Below are 19,328 nucleotides of genomic sequence, written 5' to 3'. Positions count from 1 at the left end.
CCTTCCTCAGCCACCAGCCAGGGCTAAGTGCAAAGAGGAAGCAGAACCAGACTCAGGAGGGAGAGCGCCTCGCCGTCTCCAAGGTAACCTGAGTCCAAGGCGGGGGGGAGCCCACGCATGCGCACACTCGCCCTTCCTTCCCGTAACCTCCAGAAGCACGCAACCCGTAAAAAGACTGCCAAAAGCCCAACGCGCATGTGTAGTTATACCAACACCCCGGCCGCCTCCGCCTTTTGTCAATTTGTCCGCCTAGCAATCTCTGCTCTATAAACACTGTCCGGAAATAGTGCCCATTTCTGGAAACGAGGCCTTCCTAGCCAATCTTTGCAAGGGGCTGTACGACGGGACTAGCCGGGACGCGCCGGCTCATTGGTTAGAGTGAAGGAGTGGGCGGGGCCAAGGGTCGAGGTGCGGCCAGAGCAGGGAGGCGCGAAGCGAGGCAAATCTGCGGCCGCCGGGGGAGGCGTGGCCCCGGGGGAGGCCGGGAAGGCGGTGAGGGGGCGGGGCTCGAGGCCGGGGCGGGGCGACCGTAGTCCCGGAGCCCAGCGGTCGGCGGCCGGCGGCGGGAGAGCGCGGGCGAGGGGAGCGCGACACTCGGTGGTTGGGGAGATCGGCGCTCAGCCGGTAGGTGACTGGGCGGGACCCGGGTCCGGAGCGGGGCGCCGCGGGAGCCGCGGGGATGAGTGGCCCCTTAGGCCGGGGCCGGGCTGCGGCCTGGCCGGCCGCCCGGAATGGTGGGGGTCGGCGGCCCGGCGGGTCAGATCCGCTCGCGCGGGGGCCCTCGGCGGCGGGCCGCGAGCGCTCGCTTCCCACCACGCTGCCAGGGCCACGGTCGCACGCCATGCTCGCCTCGCATCCTCGCAGGCCGCACACGCGCCCAGAGCGCGCGGAGGGGCGCTCTGCTTCCCCTTCCCCAACACCCCTTTCCCCCGCGCTCAGCTGCCCCGCCGCTAAGCCCGCTCCTCCTGCTCCTCTCCCGGGGTGCCCCCAGGGTGGGAGCTCGCCTCGGCTCGGGACGGAAGGTGGCCGATGCACAGGCGCTCCGGGTCTGTGCGCTTTCCCACCTGCCTTGGCAGTGAAACCCTCGGCCTTCCCTTGGGAAGTTCTCTGGTCACACCCCGAGGCGGGGAGAAGGAGCAGAGCCTGCCCTTGGCAGCCAGCGGGGCAGTGCTGGCCACTCTCTGCATCCTCTTTCTTACCCTGACCCTTTTGTAATCCTTCTGTCCGCTCCACTCAGGACTTTATCTGTGGGCTCCGGTATAATATTCCCATCTTGGAAGCCCACGGGGCACCAGGCAGAAAGAGGCCTCTTGCACAGTGCAGAGTACCACCTGCCCAGAAGCCTCCTTGGTGCTGGGTAACTTCAGAAAAAGCACTTCCTTCCTAATTAGAGTTTTAAATGTTGCCTTCGGTCTTAAAAGGTGCACAGGGGAAGCAGTGTGGAGAGAAGAGGATGAATGGGAAAAATGTACAGAAATCAGTGGTGTAAATGGCAGAATTATTTTTGTTGACTGGAGACAGTGAACACCAGTGACTTGATTAAGGAATCTAAAAGCGAGTGAAATTAAATGATGAGGAATTAAATGATGAGAAGTGCGGCCCAGTACAAAACAGCATTCTGAAGTTCATTCCAGGAAAAATGTTGAAAACCCCTTGACTAGAAACATGGTCTGTCTGAAGATTAGAGGGAGATAGTATCTTAACATTAGTGATGTGTTTTTTGTTTGGTTTTTTTTTTTTTTTACTCTATATCTTCATACCTGTAACCTCCTTTTTCCTTCAGATATCTGGGTGAAGACATAGGCAGTATTGTCCTATTTTATAGGTGAGGTACTTGAGGCAGGTGGGGGGGTTACTATTGATCTTGCCTGACACCTCATAGCTAGCACTCAGGGTGAGGAGCCCAGGCCACTGGAGTCTTCACCAGGTTCCTCCCCCTGGACCAGGACCACACGATGGAACTTCGTTGCAAGAAGAAGGGAGAAGTTTGGTGTGGTATTTTTGCTCTCACCATGAAAGGACAGGTGCTTGTCATGCTTACGATGTATTTGGATTTACTCTTGGTGTTTTTCAAGTGATGTCAAAGTCAGTTCCTTGGGTGCAGTGATGCCAGACCTCTGACACCTTTAAGACATCCTCATTTAATTTGAAGCGTGTGGTGAATTTCTCAGAAGGTCTCAAAATAAAAGTTATCGTCTGTGACTTTAATTTTAGAAATACGTACCCAGGTGTGTGTTCCAACACTTTTGTAAAATCAGACAGCAGTAAGCTGCCAAGCTTCAGGTCACCTTCTGCCTGCTTTCAGATTATAAAGGTTATAAGGAGCAGTTCTGAAGGGGGTTTTTTGCTCCTGGTATTGTCTGTTAGGGTTTGTGGGAGCGGCACCACAGACAGAGACCCTGCCAAATGAGCCTTCATCTATTAAACAAAAATGTCTGTTTGGCCGTTTCGCCTCAACAGATGGAGGTTTGGTTCCTCATTTTGGTTCTCCTGTTGAACACTGAGTCCTTTGTGATCTGCCTGGAGTGTTTGTATATCATTTAATGTTGAGAAGCAGGCTTGCCCTGATTGGTTGTCCAACTCCAGGCCACTGTTGTGATTTTTTTTTGGTTCATGGTAACAGTTCCTCCTGGCCAAGGTCTGGGGAGAGATGTGTAGAGATGGGAAGGACAAAGCTTCAGCCAGGCTTGTTTTCTTCGTTGTTGGCACCCTCTTAAGAGCGTTCTATCACTTTGGCCCGTGAAGTCACTTTGAATTTCCTATTTTTTTTCCTGTCTCAGTGGACAGCACATGAGCTTTTCTAACAGGTCTGCCTGCCGTGATGAAGAGCTGAGAGATTCATGTTGGTTAGCCGGACAGATGCTCTTTCTGGGAGGAGAGTTAAGAAATTGTAGAACCAAACTCAGTCCTGAATTAAAAGTATAAGTCAGCTTGATACTCGTATAGGCAGCATATTTGTACCCATGGCTTCCATCATCTCAAAGCTGTTTTTTTTTTTCCTGGCAAAAGGTTAAAATGCAACTAAAATTCTGCTTTCGTGATTAATAAGTCACTACCGCAGTTGTGTCTGATGCTTCCTGTTTGCCCCATTTTAGTATTTCAGTTAAACTGGAAACATCTGAGCATTATGGGCGCTTTTGATGGCACCGGGGTGAAATTGGCGGGAAGGGAGACAATTCCCTGTCAGAGGATTTGGGGAACTGGCAGGATAAGCCAGGCCCTCTGGGCTCTGCACACGAAGCCAGAGGAAGGGAAAGGAGTGGGGGCCGAGCATCCTCAAGGGGTGGGGTGAGCGTTTGAAGTGACGCACGTGTGAAGACTGCGTGGACCTGGTGATGCTGACTGAAATGTTGAAAGCAGTAGATTAGAAATAGAAGGCTAAGCTTAGGGCAGATGGGGTAGTTGAACATTTCAGTTGAGCTGAGTGAGATGGAAGTACGTTGGGTGTGGAGCCTTTAGTTCTCGGCTTGTCTTATTTACCTGAGTGACACTACAGAGAAAAGTCATTTTTCCTGAGTGACCTGTGCGCCCTTCTTTGTATTCTAGTTTAAAAGATCCTCTTCCTGGCTTGCTGTTTTACGTCCTTTAACCCCTTATCCTCCTGAGAGAAATCCCTTAAAATTATATGGCATCAAGAGTAATGGTACTCTGTAGTCATTTTGGGGGGGTTTTTTCTTAGAACACTAGTGTCAAGAAAGGCAGGGCCAAAGAGCAGAAGAGGGGATAAATTGGGGTTTTTTCTTTCCCCAAAACATGCCAATTTTGAATGTAACTAAGCCAGGGTGGCTGCTTTATTTATCTATTTATGCTAACGAGTATTAATATTAGTAATTATTGCTAACAGTTATTAACGGGGGCTGGTTATTCATAATTACTTATTAATAAAAGGCTGAAAGATGAAGAGCACATCCTCTGGACTAGTCTGCTTATCTTCGTTTTACAGGTGCAGCAATTAAGGCAGAGTGGTCAAGTGATTGGGCTGGAGCAATGGAGCAATAGAGCAAGTCTGCGGTGTCTCCAGTATCAAATGTGGGGGTTTAGGCTGTCAAGTCAGACAGACCTGGGTCAGGTCCAGGTCTGCTGCTGTCTGCCTGTGTGACTCAGGCAAATCACTTCACTTCCCTCGGCATCGGGTGCCTCATCTGTAAATGGGATCAGAAATACTTCCTGGGGTTGTTTTGAGTAGAAAATAAGAGAATATATATAAAGTGCTGAAGTCAGTGTCTGGCACATAAAAAGCCACAGAACATGACGCCCGTAAATGATGGTGGTGGTGGTGGTCGTGGTAGTAATAGCAGCGGTCCTCGTTGCCTTGTTTCTGTAAGATGATGTCAGGAAGGGTCAGACTGCCTGACAGGGCAGAGTCATTTTCTCAGTAGGACCTCTGGGGGATGTTTCTTCTGCTAGGGGTTCGCTGTCACATTCTCCCTATCTTATACTAAATACTGCCCTCACCACCTTCCAAAAGATCTAACAGAGGCCCAGCCTGTGCCCGATCAGAGCTGGTGATCCTAAACCCAAGGTGACTCTGAGCCCTCCAAGGGTGGCCCTCCACCTGGGCCCTCCAAGGGTGACTCTGAGCCAGAAGCTGGGCTGGCCCTTCCTAGGACTCCCTTCTGCCCACCCCACCCCCCGCCCCCGTGTGGTGAAGCGGGTACCAGCTTTAGCTCTGGAGATGAAAAATAGGAAAATACTGTATAGAATATAAGTCAGCAACGACTTGTTCTTTGTTGAGGGACTCAGAGGAAGATTTTGGAAGATTTAGTTCCATGGGGTAAGGTTCTCACCACTGCGTGACACCCCAGCTCACCATCCTTTCCCCCTTACAAATATGTCTTTGTCAACTTATTGCTCTTCCCATATCTGGGGGTCCTGGATCTCTAGTCAGGGACTTGCAGATCTTCCTTTAAATCACCCAAGGAAAAAAAGTTTCACACTACGTTTTAAATTCCTTTTTCCTTCTCTTAATACAAAACAAAAATATAGGCTCCCACCAGGCTGACGTTCCCTTTAAATAACATTTTGTTTTCTCTTGGGGAAGCTGTCTTCATGGCCAGAGAGTCATTTCTAAAGTGAACCTAGTTTTTAGAAAAAATAGATCACCGGATGTCAAGCCTCATGTGGAGCTCGGTTCAGATGAAAATGAAACCAGCAGGCCTGGAGTGGCAGCTCCACACGACTTCAGGCTGGAGGTGAGAGGCAGAGTGTCTGGACCCAGCTCACTCACTGATCGGCCTCACAGAGTGCATTTGATAGGTGCCTTAGTCATTTTCCACGCAGCTTTGCTTAGGTGAGCAGAGCACTTTCTCTAGAAGGTGAGTCACCCGTGCAGGGGTGTAGGTGACAGGCGACTTATTCCCCAGCACAATTGCAGAGGAAGTCTTGAGCAGATCTTGTCAAGAAGCCCTCTGCCACGGTGCGCCTGGCTGGCTCAGTCGGAAGAGCAGGTGACTCTGGATCTGGGGGTCGTGAGTTGGAGCCCCATGGTGGGGTTAGAGATTACTAAATAAATAAACTTAAAAAAAAAAATAGAAGCCCTCTGCCAAAGATCACTTTCATTTCAGCCGAAGGGCTTGGGAGGCAGGGCTAAGGAAACAAATGCGAGGCTCCCAAGGGTTGCCAACCAACAGAGAGATGGATCCCCTGGGGGGGGGCGGGGGGGGTGTCATGTGAACAAGGCACAGAGCCCAGATCAGCAGTGTCACTGCACTCCTGAGTCCAGCCACCTTGAGGTGGAAAATGGCCCGCTTCCAGTGACAGTCAGCAAAGAAGCAGGAGGGGAGCTTTGGCTCCGGGGAGCTGGGAAACCCCTTGGCAAAGAGCGGAGAGTGCAAACCGTGCTTTGGTGTGAAAGACCTTTTGGGGAACCCTTTTCTACCTGCCTTTCTTTTTGCCACCTGAGTTGGAAGGCTGTGAAGAGTTCTGATGATTGGAAAGGCTAGATTAAATCCAGGACTTCAGGAAACTGTCATTTTACTGTCATTCCAAGCCCGCCACCACTTCAGTTTTCTGCACATCCAGGGCTGGTGTTTGGACTCAGAAAGAAGCAGCAGAAGAAAGTCCTGAGCCATCCCTGCCCCCCAGTTTCTGGTTGCTATGGCTTCTGCTTACCCTCTTCCCACTAAGGCCATGACCAGGCTTCCACCAAGACAAAGAGTCTGCTCATAACTGTCGGTTCTAGACCCGTGTAGTTATTGTTGAGCTTGACAGCTAATGGCCAGAGACATCTGTAGGCAATGTCCAGGGTCACCCACAATGTGGGCTTGATTTTATTGAAGCCTCAGGGGAAGAACAAGCATTGCCTTGCAAGTGGTCACAGAGCCCCCCTCAGCCCCAGAGGAATACCCCATCAATCTGAACTAGCCAGCCATCATTTCAGGCAAGCATGGCTAAGTGACCTTTAGGCCTTAACCACTCTGTCAAGAAAGAGCTATTAGAATTACAGCCTGGAAATGATCCTCACCATTCACATTCTCCCGTATTTTACAGAAGAGAAAATGGTGGCCCAGGGAAGCCGAGTGAGTTGCCCAAGGCCATACAGCTGGTTAATGGCAGAATCTGAACTGAAGTCCAGGCTCTTTTACTGTGCTGGTTTGCCGCTGAACAAGGGAACTACTCCTGGAGGAGGAATTGGATCTGTTAACTAGTTCCTTCTTTGTTCCCCCACCTTGACCCCATCCCTGTCAGTCTTTCTGCAAAGTGGTGCCAGACCTGGGAAGGGTGGAGTCAGAGCAGCTGTTCTGGGCCTAAGAAAAAGCAAACAGAAAGCTATTCACTTGACACTCTCTTATACCATGAGTTTGTGTAACCAAAAGGAGGTCAAAGTTGATAAGAAAGTATAATTCTGGGCACGGTTACCCAGAAGTCTCAAAGGTTGCGTGCACCTTTAGGGCATCCTACCTACCTCCCCAAGCAGTGTCTTACCCAGAGTGGGCGTTCAGATACTATTCATGATTGACCGTGAGGGTACAAACCCACTGGGCACGAAGAAACTCTTCTGCATCTTTCCACTGTGAAGACGAGACATGTTGCCCATGGCACGCAGGTGCCCAGAAAAACCAGAGTAGTCAGGGGTCATTCCAACAGGATTCATCCAGCAGCTCGCAGTGAAGAAGCTCTTCCTTGTGGGCAAAGAATGATGTCGTATCTGGACGGTGGCCCCTATAAGTGCAAAGAGCTGTTGTATCTGAGATTCACCACCCACCTTCTGCTCTCATTGACATTTCCTTTTACTAGGGCCAGAATTAGTCAATACTGGTCAATACTAGGGATGACTGGGAGGTTTAGGAGGAAAGACGCCCTTAGCCAACCTCGAATGAGGATGCTATTACCAATTAAGATTAGAAATGGACTCCTTTGGCCCAAGAAGTTAGTTGGATGAACCAGTCTCCTTGAGCCCATGCTCAGTAGTCCCAGCTTACCTTTGGGACTGTACTGTTGGCACATGCTGTACTTTGAGAGGCAGGAATAGCTTTATAGAGATAAACGTAAAAGGTGGAGATTTGTGTACCACCTCCCGTCAAGCATATTTGTGGACATTGGAGCCCTGATGGATATTGTCCAGCAAGAAGGGTCATCTTCTCAAAGAATTGAAAATAATTGGGTGTCAAGGTCAGCATTTAGGAAAGGGGACCAGGGCAGCTCAGTAGCCAGCTTGCACGACACCTTCTTGCTGGGGTGCAGTCAGAATACAGCCACCCCTGGTCACCAGGCTCTGCCTGCTCCTGCTTACCAGGTGAATGGACAGTCTGGACACTCAGATGCCAGACCAGCCAGGCTCTGAAAGCCAGGACACTAGTATATTCTTCAGGAGTGTATCAGTCATCCTTTCAGTGAGCCTTTGCCAAGAATGTGGCATATGGCAGGCTCTAGCAGGTGCTAGAATATTAAAACGAGGATAACAGAGATGCTACCCTCAAGGAGCTTGCTGTGACAGGGGGGAGGACAGATACTGCAGGTGCTAAATCGTGAACCACGACTGTGGGGGCTGGAGAGGAGCCAGGAAGGTATCGTGACCCAGTGGTCCTCCTTGTCCAACTTGACCCAGCGCTGTCACACACAAGAGTTCCTGAGAGGGGAGGAGCTCCCCCTCCCATGCTGCAGATACCTGGGTGGGATCTGTCAGCTTGGAAAAGGAGCTTGAGAGCAATCCGGAAACTTCAGCAGTCTGGGAGGAAAGGATCACATTTACAGAGGTGAAGGCACTGTCAGGAGAAATGTGTGCTCACACATAGTTCATTCAGAGCAGGAGTAGAAAACAGGTAGCCAGCTATAAAAGATAGGGCTGACTTAGCCTAACCTTCCAGGCTGGAGTAGAGAAGGCGGTGACACGATGACAAATCCCATGTGCTTGGCACCACTCTGACACAGGTTTGTAGGCAAATGACTCAAAGCCTGACCCATGTTGTTGCTTCTTCGTAACTAAGTTCAGCATTCCAGAAAAGCCTCTCCAGGGTTACAATGGTGATAGCCTCGTGAGATCAAGGACCTTGTCTGTCTTGGTCACCATGGCATCTGCTGGCCAGCACAGCACCTGGAGCATGGGAACCGCTGGCTAAGGATTTGTGGTCCAGTGAAAGCATAAGACTAGCATCCACATTCCTCCTTCTGGGCCCTGCTGGCCTGAAAGAGGCTGAAAGAGCCACAGCCTATTCATGGTTTCCCCTCCTTGACCAAGGAATACTCTGAGAGCCTCTGAATATTCCCTGTTATACCACAGGCCCCAAGCCTTTCTTCCCTTCCTGAAGGAGTGCAAGAGTGTGACCCTGTATTATAAAGGGACATGTCAAAGTCACCTTTGCTGCTCACATCCTCAAGTTGTCATTAGGTCAGTCTGTCAAAGGGTGTGTAGGGCTGCATCTGAAATGAGGCCATGATCAGGGTTCCGCTGCCAAAAAGCAGAGCTGGACCATGTGCTTCCTTCCATTTACCCCCGTGCGTTGGAAGTCTTCTGTGGAAAGCCGAGTTGTTTGGGTTTCTTGTTTATTCTGAAGTTCCTCAAACTAGTTCCTCAATTTCAAAACCAGTCACCAGTGACTACAATGAACTTGAAACCTCCTCCCTCCCAGGGAGGCTGAACCTGTCTTTCTCCATCTGCTCTGAGTACAGGTAGACCCTGCTTGAAGCCAGTCCCACCTGGGAAAACAGAGTTACAAACCGAGAGAGGAGGGCAGGGGTTGTGTTTCAGTGGGATTAGCCATAGCCCAGGGAACTGCTCCTTGCTCAGAATCCAGTTCGGAAGGTTAAATAAGGAGAACTGTTTTTCACAACCAACTGTTGCTTGTAATGATGACCTCAAGGCTTGACAAGATCCAAAAGTGCATTTTGACTCATCAAACGAAAGCTGATTGTGTTTGGCATGATTTTAGTGTCCGGGGCAGTCGATGGCACTCTAATCTTTGGAAATTAATCATCACCAAATGGTATACACTGTAGCCCCGCTTAATCAAGATGTTTAATGACACAGAGTACCCCACAAAACACACTTGAATTTTTTTTTGACGTAACATACATTAAAAATTCCCTGCTGGTTATTGTATAAAATGAGGCATGCATATGGTTGTTTGGGGTTTTTTCTTTCCTCACTACTACTACCCCCCGCCATTCTCCTGCATACCAATTCCATAATTGCCTGGATCAGTGATGTCCCAGTGGCGTCTTCTGTATGCTATTGGCTCTCCTCATGCAAAGGATTCAAAAGTTGAATTGAAAATGCCATTATAACACTTTTCTTTTAAAGCTTGTGCAATACCTTTATCAGGGGCCTGGAGACAAAGTACCGACCGTATTTGTGAAGATAACTAGCTGATGCTCGAGGTTTTGCTATTAAACAAACAAACAACAACAACAACAAAAAACCACAGTAAAATAGCCTGGAGCCAGGCCTTCTAAAATGCATGGCACATTTGAACTTTGTCATAGAATTGGTCCTTGTGATGGGCCCAAGTGTGCGTGACCCGATACCCACGCTGGGCATGGGTAGGCTAAAGGAACATGGGCCTGCCACGTGTCCAGCTTGGAGTCTTTGCTTCCCATTGCCATTTTTAAAGTTGCTTTTCTCCAGAACATAGGCTGGCTGCGTTTGTGCTCCCTAATTGAGATGCTTCCTCCTGGGTCAGTCCCTGAGTTTCTCACTAACAAACCTTTGGCCTGTGGCAGCTTCTGCATTTGGGTCTCAATTTTTAAAACTTCAGATCCCGTGAAAATAGTGTTATGGTAAAGAATATGTACTTTGACAAAAGAGCCCTGTGCACAAATCCAGCTTCTGCCGATTCCTTGCAGAGTAGCGAGTCAGACTAATTATTTGAGCCCCTGAGCCTCAGTTTCTTCCTCTGTGTAAAAGGAACAATATTAGTGCCCCGCTCACAGAGTTCCTGGGAGGGTCCAAGAAACAATGCATGCATTACCTAATATGTAGCAAGCAATAATAGCTGGCATTATTTTTATTATTATTGACACTGGCATGTAATTAACATGTATATACACAGCAGCAGATTGTTGAAAACGAGCTGTCAAAGAATTCTGGGTCCTGGTTTATCATGCGCCAGCAGCTCGTTCCTCAGTCCATTCAGAGCTGGGCACTGCCAGCAGAGGGAGAGGCTGGACAGCACGTGCAGAACGCACTTCAAAGAACATCCCCCTCATAGGCTGGCCTTGCCTTGCTGACTGCTTTTACCCTTCTGGTCTTGGGATTCTCCCCTTCTCCTTTGACAGCAGCTGTTCCAGACCTTCCTCCTGACACTAGGGCTGCTGGCTAGAGGCTTTGTGAGGTGGATTTCAACTCCGCAAAGACTTTCAAAAAACTGGTACTTCCAGTCCCAGAAAGGACGGCTCATCTTGTATGAACTTCCTTCTCATTGGAAGTTTTGCTAACATTTACAGAGCACCCACTGTGTTCCAGGCACTGTATTGGGCATTTAAAGATGGCTTCTTGCATTTAGTTGTCCTGTAAAATCCTGTTGTTTCAGTTCAAGCATCCCTGTTTTACAGATGAGACATCTGAGTCTCAGAGTAAGTGATCTGCACCTGGTCACCCACCGGAGTATTAGAGACTACAGTTCCATGTTAGACCTTTGGACTCCAGGGCCATCCTGTTATGTAGCTGGGTGGCCATCCTCCGGATGATTAAGTGATATGTTGGAATAAATGACCTCCGAAGTCCCTTTTGATCCCAAGATCATTTTGTGATTCCTTTATTTATCCAGCCGACTATTCTCCCCAACTAGATTTATAAGCACCTTGAAGGCAAGGATAGCATCTTTCTAGCAAATAACTGATACAAGGTTTGGCACATTGAAGTGGGACAATGTCCATAATCTGTTGTGGGTTTTTTGTTGTTTTTTAGGTTTTTTTATTTTGTTCCCTCCTTCCTTCCTTCCTTCCTTCTTTTTTTCTCTAAGCACTTTGTATGGTTGAAATTTTTACAGCGGACAAGTATTACTTTTGTGGTTGAAAACAAAATACAGATGAAAAAAAGAAACAGGGTCAGATATTTTGTAAAGGAAGTAGGAGAGATTTGTCAGAACAGCTTGCCTCCTTCAGGTTGCCCAGATTCAGACCAACCCTCGGGTCCCACCCGTGACATAAGCAGGGAAGGAGGGGCTGGCGGCTTTGTCTCAGGGCCAGTTCTGCTGTGTGTCCCACTCTCTGTGGAGCCGCTTGTGCCCACAAGCGTTTCTTACATCCAGCACCAGCACCCAGGCTGTAACTACTGCACACACTTGGCCTCGGTGACCATAAAGAAAAGCAAGGACGCCGTGGCCTTCAGAGTTGAGGACGACTGACAGGGTCATCTTTGAGCGCCTTCCTACTTCTTGAGTCATAACTGATAAAACCCACAGCCCCCAGTGGGAAACAAGAAAGAGACAGAAATGAAAACCAAAACCAGGAGGGACAGGCTTGCCCATCTCCAGCCCTCCGTTTGAGTAGCGCTGCCGCCGGGACTCGCTGACCAGCCACAGAGACGCTGGTGAGGCTTGCAGCGTGGGTTGGGGGTATTTATTATCACATATTTATTAAGCCCCACTCACAATATGAACCAGATGCCTCTTGAATTCCCATACCATGAGACCTTTTTTTAGTGATAGCTTGTTTTCATTATAAAAGTAACAGGTAACTGGGCTCCCCTTAGAGGGATGAGGCAAGGATGAGAAGGCCTTACACTTTTCACTGTATATCCTTTCTGTATTTTTTTTTAACACTTGGAAACATATCTGTTTAAAAATGTAAACTGAAGAAAGTAATACATGCTCTCTGAAAAAAACATGGAAAAATTTGAAAAGTATAAAAAAATATTAAAACACCCAAGAGTGAGCCATTGCTGCGTGTCTGTGCTAGGTGTCTGCATTTTTATTTTTTTTTAAAGATTTTTTTAAAGATTTTATTTATTTGAGAGGGAGAGAGAGGCAGACTCCCCGCTGAGTGAGGAGCCCAATGTGGGGCTCGATCCTAGAACCCTGACATCATGACCTGAGCTGAAGGCAGAGGCTGAACCAACTGAGCCATCCTGGCGCCCCTTTTAAAATATTCCCTTTATTTATTTATTTATTTATTTATTTATTTATTTATTTATTTTAGATAGAGAGCGTGCACACAGGGTGAGAGCGGGCAGAGGAGGAGGGAGGAGGACAAGCAGACTTGAGCTGAGTGCTGAGCCTGACATGGGCTCAGTCCCACCCCCCTGAGATCACGACCCCAGCCAAAACCATGAGTTAGAAGCTCAACTGACTGAGCCACCCAGGTCCCCCTGGGTACATTTCTATGAAGGTTGATGTAGTATACAGACACAGGCTAGGTGGGATCATACTTTAGATATAATTCTGAATCTTTTCTCTGTTAATATTGTGTCCCATCAGTGTTTTTCCACATAGTTAAAAATTATTTGTAAACATTATTAATGGCTGTACCATGGTTTATTTAATGATTATCCTCCCCTGTAATTACATTTTTGTTCCAGCTTTTACTATTGTGAAAGACAGTAAGCATCTCTGATGATGCGTCTTTTTCCATAATTCTGTTTGCTCCACTACCTAGACACAGTTCTGAGTTGTGCACACAAGAAATGGCAATCTCCTCTTGGTATAATGCTTTCTTGTTTCCAGAGTTCTTTCCTCTGTGTGATTTCATTTGAGGAGTAAGGGGTGTGTGGTGTGATTAAGGGCCAGGGTGAGGGTGAGGAGAGTGAGGAGAGCTGGTGCCACAGGCAGTCAGAAATCAAGGCGTCAGGGGCGCCTGGGTGGCTCAGTCAGTTAAGCAGCTGACTCTTGGTCTCAGCTCAGGTCATGATCTCACAGTCGTGAGATCGAGCCTCATGTCGGCTCTGCGCTGAGTGCAGAGCCCACTTGAAATCCTCTCACCTGCTCCCTCTCCCTCCAGCTCATGTGCTCTCTAGCTCTCAAATATATAAATAAATAAAATCTTAAAAAAAAAAAGAAAGAAAGAAAGAAAAGAAAAGGAGGCATCAGTGCAGTGAAGCCATTGGGAGGGACTTCCTGGAGGCCCAAGTCCAAGCTTGGTGGTAAAGGACAAGAGGACATGCAGGGTGGCCCGCACAAGACAGGGTACCCACAGGGACCTGTAGATCTGAGCAGCGAGCGAGTCAGGCATGGAGATATCACACTGGCCACAGCCAAACCCTGTGTTTTTAGGGAAATAGTGGTCAGACAGATTATGGACCGCAGAGCTGAAACTGGGCCCGTAAGTAGGGCACAGCCAACAGAAGTCTTTGAACTTGAGGTTATCTTAAGGACATGATGTTTTAAGATTAGCTTGGGATGGGAGGGGGTCAGGGAGAAGCTGGAAGTGGGTGAGGCCTGTGCCAATAGAACAGACAGGAGGTGATTGCCTTGAACGTTTGAAGGGGCCCGTAGACAGCAGTGTCTGCACGTGTGGGGCCAGCCAGCATGGACGGCCATGCGGTGGCAGCTGGAGGACAGTCAGAAATTTTGTTCCACACGTTTCACTTACCTAGCAGTTTGGCCTGTGGCGTTGGTGAGACTCAATTTTTGTGGGCATGACAGGTCTTTATTTTAAAATTGATCTGCAAGATTTTAATGATCGATGTGCGTTTGCATTTCCTATCCTTCTGAATGCGAAATGCTGAGGCAGGAATGCCCTCGTGGGAAGCAGGCATTCCAGGCAGGTTTGGAGATTCCTCCAGCCTCCGCTCGCTCGGACTGCTCCTTCCTCCTTCCTCAAATGTGTCTCTAGGTCCCAGTGCCCACTCAGCCTCTCTGCCTGGGGGAGAAAATGAAGCAAGGCTCCCAGAGGCCTGTAACTTGGGGTATTGTCAGCCTGGGCTGGGGAGGGGGGTGCGAGTTCTGCCGCAAGGGCCCAGTTTACATGTCACTACCCATGTCCACCATCTGCCCCTACCCTGTAGGTTCCTCCCTCTGGAACTCGACCCCTGAATTCTACCCCTCTTGCTAAGAATTAAAACCCTGCGTGACCTAAGCTTTGCCCACCAGCAGCTTGGAGCTGTTTGTGCCTCTTCCTGGACTCGCCTCTTGTGCCTCAGCTTTTGCCATTCCCTCCACCTGGCATACCTTCTCCTTCTCGGGCAGTCTTTGCTTCCCCTTGACACTTAGCCTGAGGGCTTTAGGAAGCCTTTCCTGACAGCCACCAGGCTGAGCACCTGTCCCTGCAAGTGTTCCCATTGCGTCTGCTGTGTGTGTCTGTCTGTTGCCATGTGACCGTGCTGTATTGTGATTTTCTGACTACTGGTCTCCCTCCCGTGGTAGACTATGAGCTCTTCCAGGGACTGGGGCTTCTTCCTCAGTGTACAGCCAACACAGCACAGAGCCCACCCCCCAGCAGATCCAACCCGTGCTCAGGGAATGCTGTGTTATGAAACCCTGCGGTTCTATTGGACGGGACACTCCAAAGCAGAGCCCTCACTCATCCATGAAGCCTCAACTTGCCACCAGCCTTTGGATTTTGAGGCTCTTTATTGGGTGCATATAATTTATATCCTTTCATCTTAAGTATTTTGTCTGATAGGAATATTATGTGTCTTTGCTTAAGTATTGGTCTGGCATATCTCTCTTCATCCTTTATTTTCAGTCTTTCTATATAATTTTATTTTGTCTCTTTTAGTAAGCATCTAGCTGGATCTTTTAAAATCCTATCTGATTATCTTTTCACAGGTGGGCTTAATTGATTCGTGATGAATGCTGCATTAATACTTCGACTTACCTCTGTCAGCTTCACTTCTGTTTTCATTTTATACTTAGTGTCCTTTTCTTTGCTACTTTTTTCCTTCTTTCCTTGCCTTTTGTTAGAGTGATCAAGTTTTCTGAGATTTTGGGGGGGGTTGTTGTTTTTTGGGGGGTTTTTTAGCCCTTCTGGTTTAGAAACTCTGAATTGTATTTCTGTTCTCTTTTTTTTAACATTTTATTTATTTTATTTGAGAGAGAAAGAGAGAGTGAGCGCACGAGTGAGCAGGGGGAGGGGCAGAGGGAGAGAATCTCAAGCAGACTCCGCACCAAGCGCAGAGCCCCCCGATGCGGGGCTTGATCCCACGTCCCCAAGATCATGACCCGAGCCGAAACCAAGAGTCAGACACTCAACCAGCCAAGCCACCCAGGCGCCCCTGCATTACTATCCTTATATTTAGTTACTCTTAAATTTTAACATTCATACTTAATTATGATTTTTTCTAATGAAGTGTAAACATTTTTATATGTAAATTTCACCAAAAGGCAAGGCTCTTATCACTCTTTACCCATTGAACAGCCCTCCCACCTTTCTTCCTTGCTTATGTTTCTAGAACTTAATGTTTTATGGTGGCTTAAACTTTTTTTTTTTTACATTCAATGGTTAATTAAATTAACCCACATATCCCATGGATTAATTTAATGTCCATTGTTTTTTGCATCCACTTCTTCTCTGGCTTACTGTTCTGTCCCTCAGTGGCTCTCCCAGTGAAGGCAGTGCCATCTTTCCTGGAATTTGTGTTTCTGTGTGTGTGCTTGTATGGGGGGGGGTTGTTGTTGTTTTAAGACAATGGAATGACCTGTTAAAACTAATCAAGTTAACCATTCTAACGTCCCAGGAACAGGTGGTGGTGTAACCCACCTAGAAGTCTGACCAGTTTATTGCTGATTCAGCTTTTACTGGAGACCCTTCATCTTTAGTTCTTGGCCTACGCAGGCCAAGCAGTTGGTACGAACAGCGGCAGCTCCTGTGGGCAAAATAGGAGCAGTAGTAGCCTCATGGGTAGTAATACCGCTCAGGTCCTTGATGTTCTAGATGCCTCTGCCAACAAGCTCTTATTCTAGAATGGAACTGGGACTCCTTAGGTCCCCGGGGAGAGGGCCAGGAAGCTTTAGCTCGAATCCCATGGTAGACGATGCTCTGGTTGTGTACATTGGGCCTCATTTGTTTCTGCAGGCATCTTATCTCCTAGAGCCTTAATTTCTTCATCTGTAAAATGGGAATAATATCACCCACCTCGTGAGGTTTCTATGAGGTTCATCAAAGTGGATAAAGCACCTTGCGCATGCCCAACGCACAGAAGACGTTGAATGAATGATCCCGGTTAGTACAGGCCCTGCACTTAGGGGACACTCACTGAACACTTGTGCAGTGAATGCAGGAGCTTCGTTGAGGGGATAGGTTATAAAGGATAGATATTAATAAAGGAAGAAGGCATTTTCTACCAGAGGAACAGGATGAGCAAAGGAAAGGAATCAGAGGCTTACCCATTGCTGCTGTGCTCGGGCAAGGGAGAGGAGCCAACTGGTCAGAACAGAGGGCAGGGGTGGGGGAGTTTGGGGAGAGCAGGCAGGGCAGAGAGAGGAGCCAGGACTGAGCGTGTATGAGGATCTCTGGAACTGCCGGGCCAGATGGCTGTTTTCGCCAGGCCAGCTCACTCTGCCTGGTACTTGACCTTGGTTCCCCTTCCTGCACAGCCCCTCATTCTTGATAGGCAGAAGCCAGCCCAGTGTGGCCCAGTGGCCAGGCAAGCTGCGGGCTTAAAAGAGGAAGCATCAGAATAAGATTGGTTTTCAACTAATATCTTATTAAGGAAGTTGAGTCATTCTACTTCTGCTATTTGTCCCCTCTGGGCATTCAGAAGAGGACAAGTTTTTACTTCCAGATGAAATAGTCATGAGAGGGATTTGCCCTGGTCTGCCCTGATCCCTCAGTGGACATTTCCAAGATGACCCTGTAAAATGGAGATTTTTTATTTGCCTTTTATATACAGAGACCGAAGGCTCAGTGTGTTGAATGCCTTAGCTACAGCTGAACCCCTTGACTCTGGCACCAACACCGAGAAGTCCCCTTGTCTCGGTGATGGCATTTATGAGGCAGGTGAAGGGCAAGAGAATGAACTTTCATTCAACATCTTTTGTGGGCCGGGCAAACCGACTGGCATTTCATGTAATCGGCCTCATCCAGTCCTCAGAACAAGACAGAAGCAGCCGAGGGAAGAATCTCAGTGGCCTGCTCAAGGTTGAGCATTCGGGCTTGGAGACAGCCGCGTGGGTCCAGCCCCACCCCTGCAACTTGTAACTGTGCGGCTGGTCTGGCAGGCCCCTGACCTTCTCCGAGCCGCAGTCTTCACATCTGAAAATGAGGTCAATAATGGTAGGTGCTTAGTGAATATCGACAGTGATCATTCTGAATTGGTCACCCTGCCCTCAGATGATCCTGACAAATCGGTTACATTTGGGGAACTAGAAGGAACCTCAGAAGATTTCCTAGGCCACTGGTTTTCGAGCTCTCTTCCTTAGAAGAGAGGACCTAGGTTTCCACAGAAATCCTTGGTGGATGAAGGGAAGCTGAGCACGTGAGGCTCCTGCCCACCTTCTCCAGCAGAGCAGCTGTTTCTCATGTGAGTTACATATCATTTGCGTGCTTCTAGCTCTCTTATATATTGGGCGTTGAGCTATGATTTCATTTGACAAAAATGGTCCCACTGCTTTTTTTTAAAAAGTTGCCAAGGCTAGAACCCTTATCTTCTGGTTCCTAGTCTGGTGTTTTTACTGCACTTACTAAAAAAGGGAACTGAAATATGAAGGTTATCATTATTGAAGATTAAAATAAAACATATTTTTGTACTTTCTGGTTAATCGGCAATTCATTTAGCCTAAATTCCAGTCCTGTCGCAGAATCCTAGGAACAGAAATTTTGCTGTCAGAGAAAACATTGCTATCATAGCCTTAAACAAGAACTGTCTGATTGAACTTCCTGCAGTGATGGAAATGTTCTCTATCTGTGCTTTCCAATATGGTAACTAGTGTAACTGAGGAACTGATTTTTAAATTTTATTTAATTTTAATTGATGTAAATAGCCACACATGGCTAGTGGCTGCCATATTGGACAACGCAGCCTTACAGTATAGACCAGGGGTCAAATGGTAGTCCGGCCCCTTGTCATCAGAATCACCCAGAGAACTAGTCAAAAATACAGATTCTGGGCCTAGTGCCCAGGAACTGATTCTGTAGGTCTAGGGCAAGTGCATTTTAGAACTCATCTGGTTATTCTAACTTGCAGTCAGGTAGGAAACTGCTACATTATTGAGCTCTTCTTTGGTGTGGAAGAGCAGTGCCAGAATCAGGCATTTAACCCTGGCCTTGATCTTCTAAAGAGATTATGGCAATCTTCTGGGGAATGTCAGACCCTTGGAAAATACAATGGAAGCTGTGGACCTCTTCCCTGTAAAAATATAAACTGTATATAGTTTCTGCAGCTCACAGACCATCCTGAAGCTGTCCTTGAACCCACGTTAAGAACTCCCCAACTTGGGGGCACCTGGGTGGCTCAGTCAGTTAAGCGTCTGACTCTTGATCTCAGCTCAGGTCTTGATCTCAGGGTTGTGGATTCAAGCCCCACATTGGGCACCACACTGGGCATGGAGTCAACTTAAAAAAAAAGAAAAAGAAAAGAATTCCCCAACTTGGACAGAAGAGCTTTACTAGCTGGTGAGGGAGCCAAGTTTGTGTCAGGACCCAGGACCCTTGCCTACAGCAGGCATGTCATACAGATATGCCCAAGGGTCTCTCTGGCACTGTCCCAATCATTCGTACTCCCAGACTTCTCTAGGGGGTCATCGAGGCCCCATAGAAGACAGACGAGCAGTGTACATGCACCAGGCCCTAAAAGAACACTGAATCAATAACACGCCTTTCCTTTCCCCTTTGGCTTCTGTGGCCTTGTAGGTGAGCTGAGTGGGTTTGGCTATTACCAGCGCCCACATCTTCAGCTCTGACAGCAGAGGAGCAGGACGCATTTGAGGCCGGAGTATAGCTGGGAAGAGCGTCCAGACTGAGTAATGGGTCAGGATTTTGACTTGCCTTCAAAGGCAGAGACGCAACTGGCTCAG

The 19,328-nt window shown here is 48.2% G+C and overlaps 1 protein-coding gene across 2 annotated transcripts in view; it reads left to right on the top strand.

The window, feature by feature from the left end:
• The first annotated feature begins 492 nt into the window (after positions 1-492).
• Positions 493-19,328, top strand: part of MAP3K14 (mitogen-activated protein kinase kinase kinase 14) — a 42,072-nt gene continuing 23,236 nt past the window's right edge. For both annotated transcript variants that reach the window (XM_034641234.1, XM_034641233.1), the window contains exon 1: positions 493-624. The gene's annotated coding sequence lies outside the window, so the exon portion shown is untranslated. The remainder of the gene's footprint in view (positions 625-19,328) is intronic.

This window comes from Ailuropoda melanoleuca, chromosome 13, assembly GCF_002007445.2.
Source record: "Ailuropoda melanoleuca isolate Jingjing chromosome 13, ASM200744v2, whole genome shotgun sequence".
Classification (NCBI taxonomy): domain Eukaryota; kingdom Metazoa; phylum Chordata; class Mammalia; order Carnivora; family Ursidae; genus Ailuropoda; species Ailuropoda melanoleuca.
This window is presented reverse-complemented; position numbering and strand designations above follow the sequence as displayed.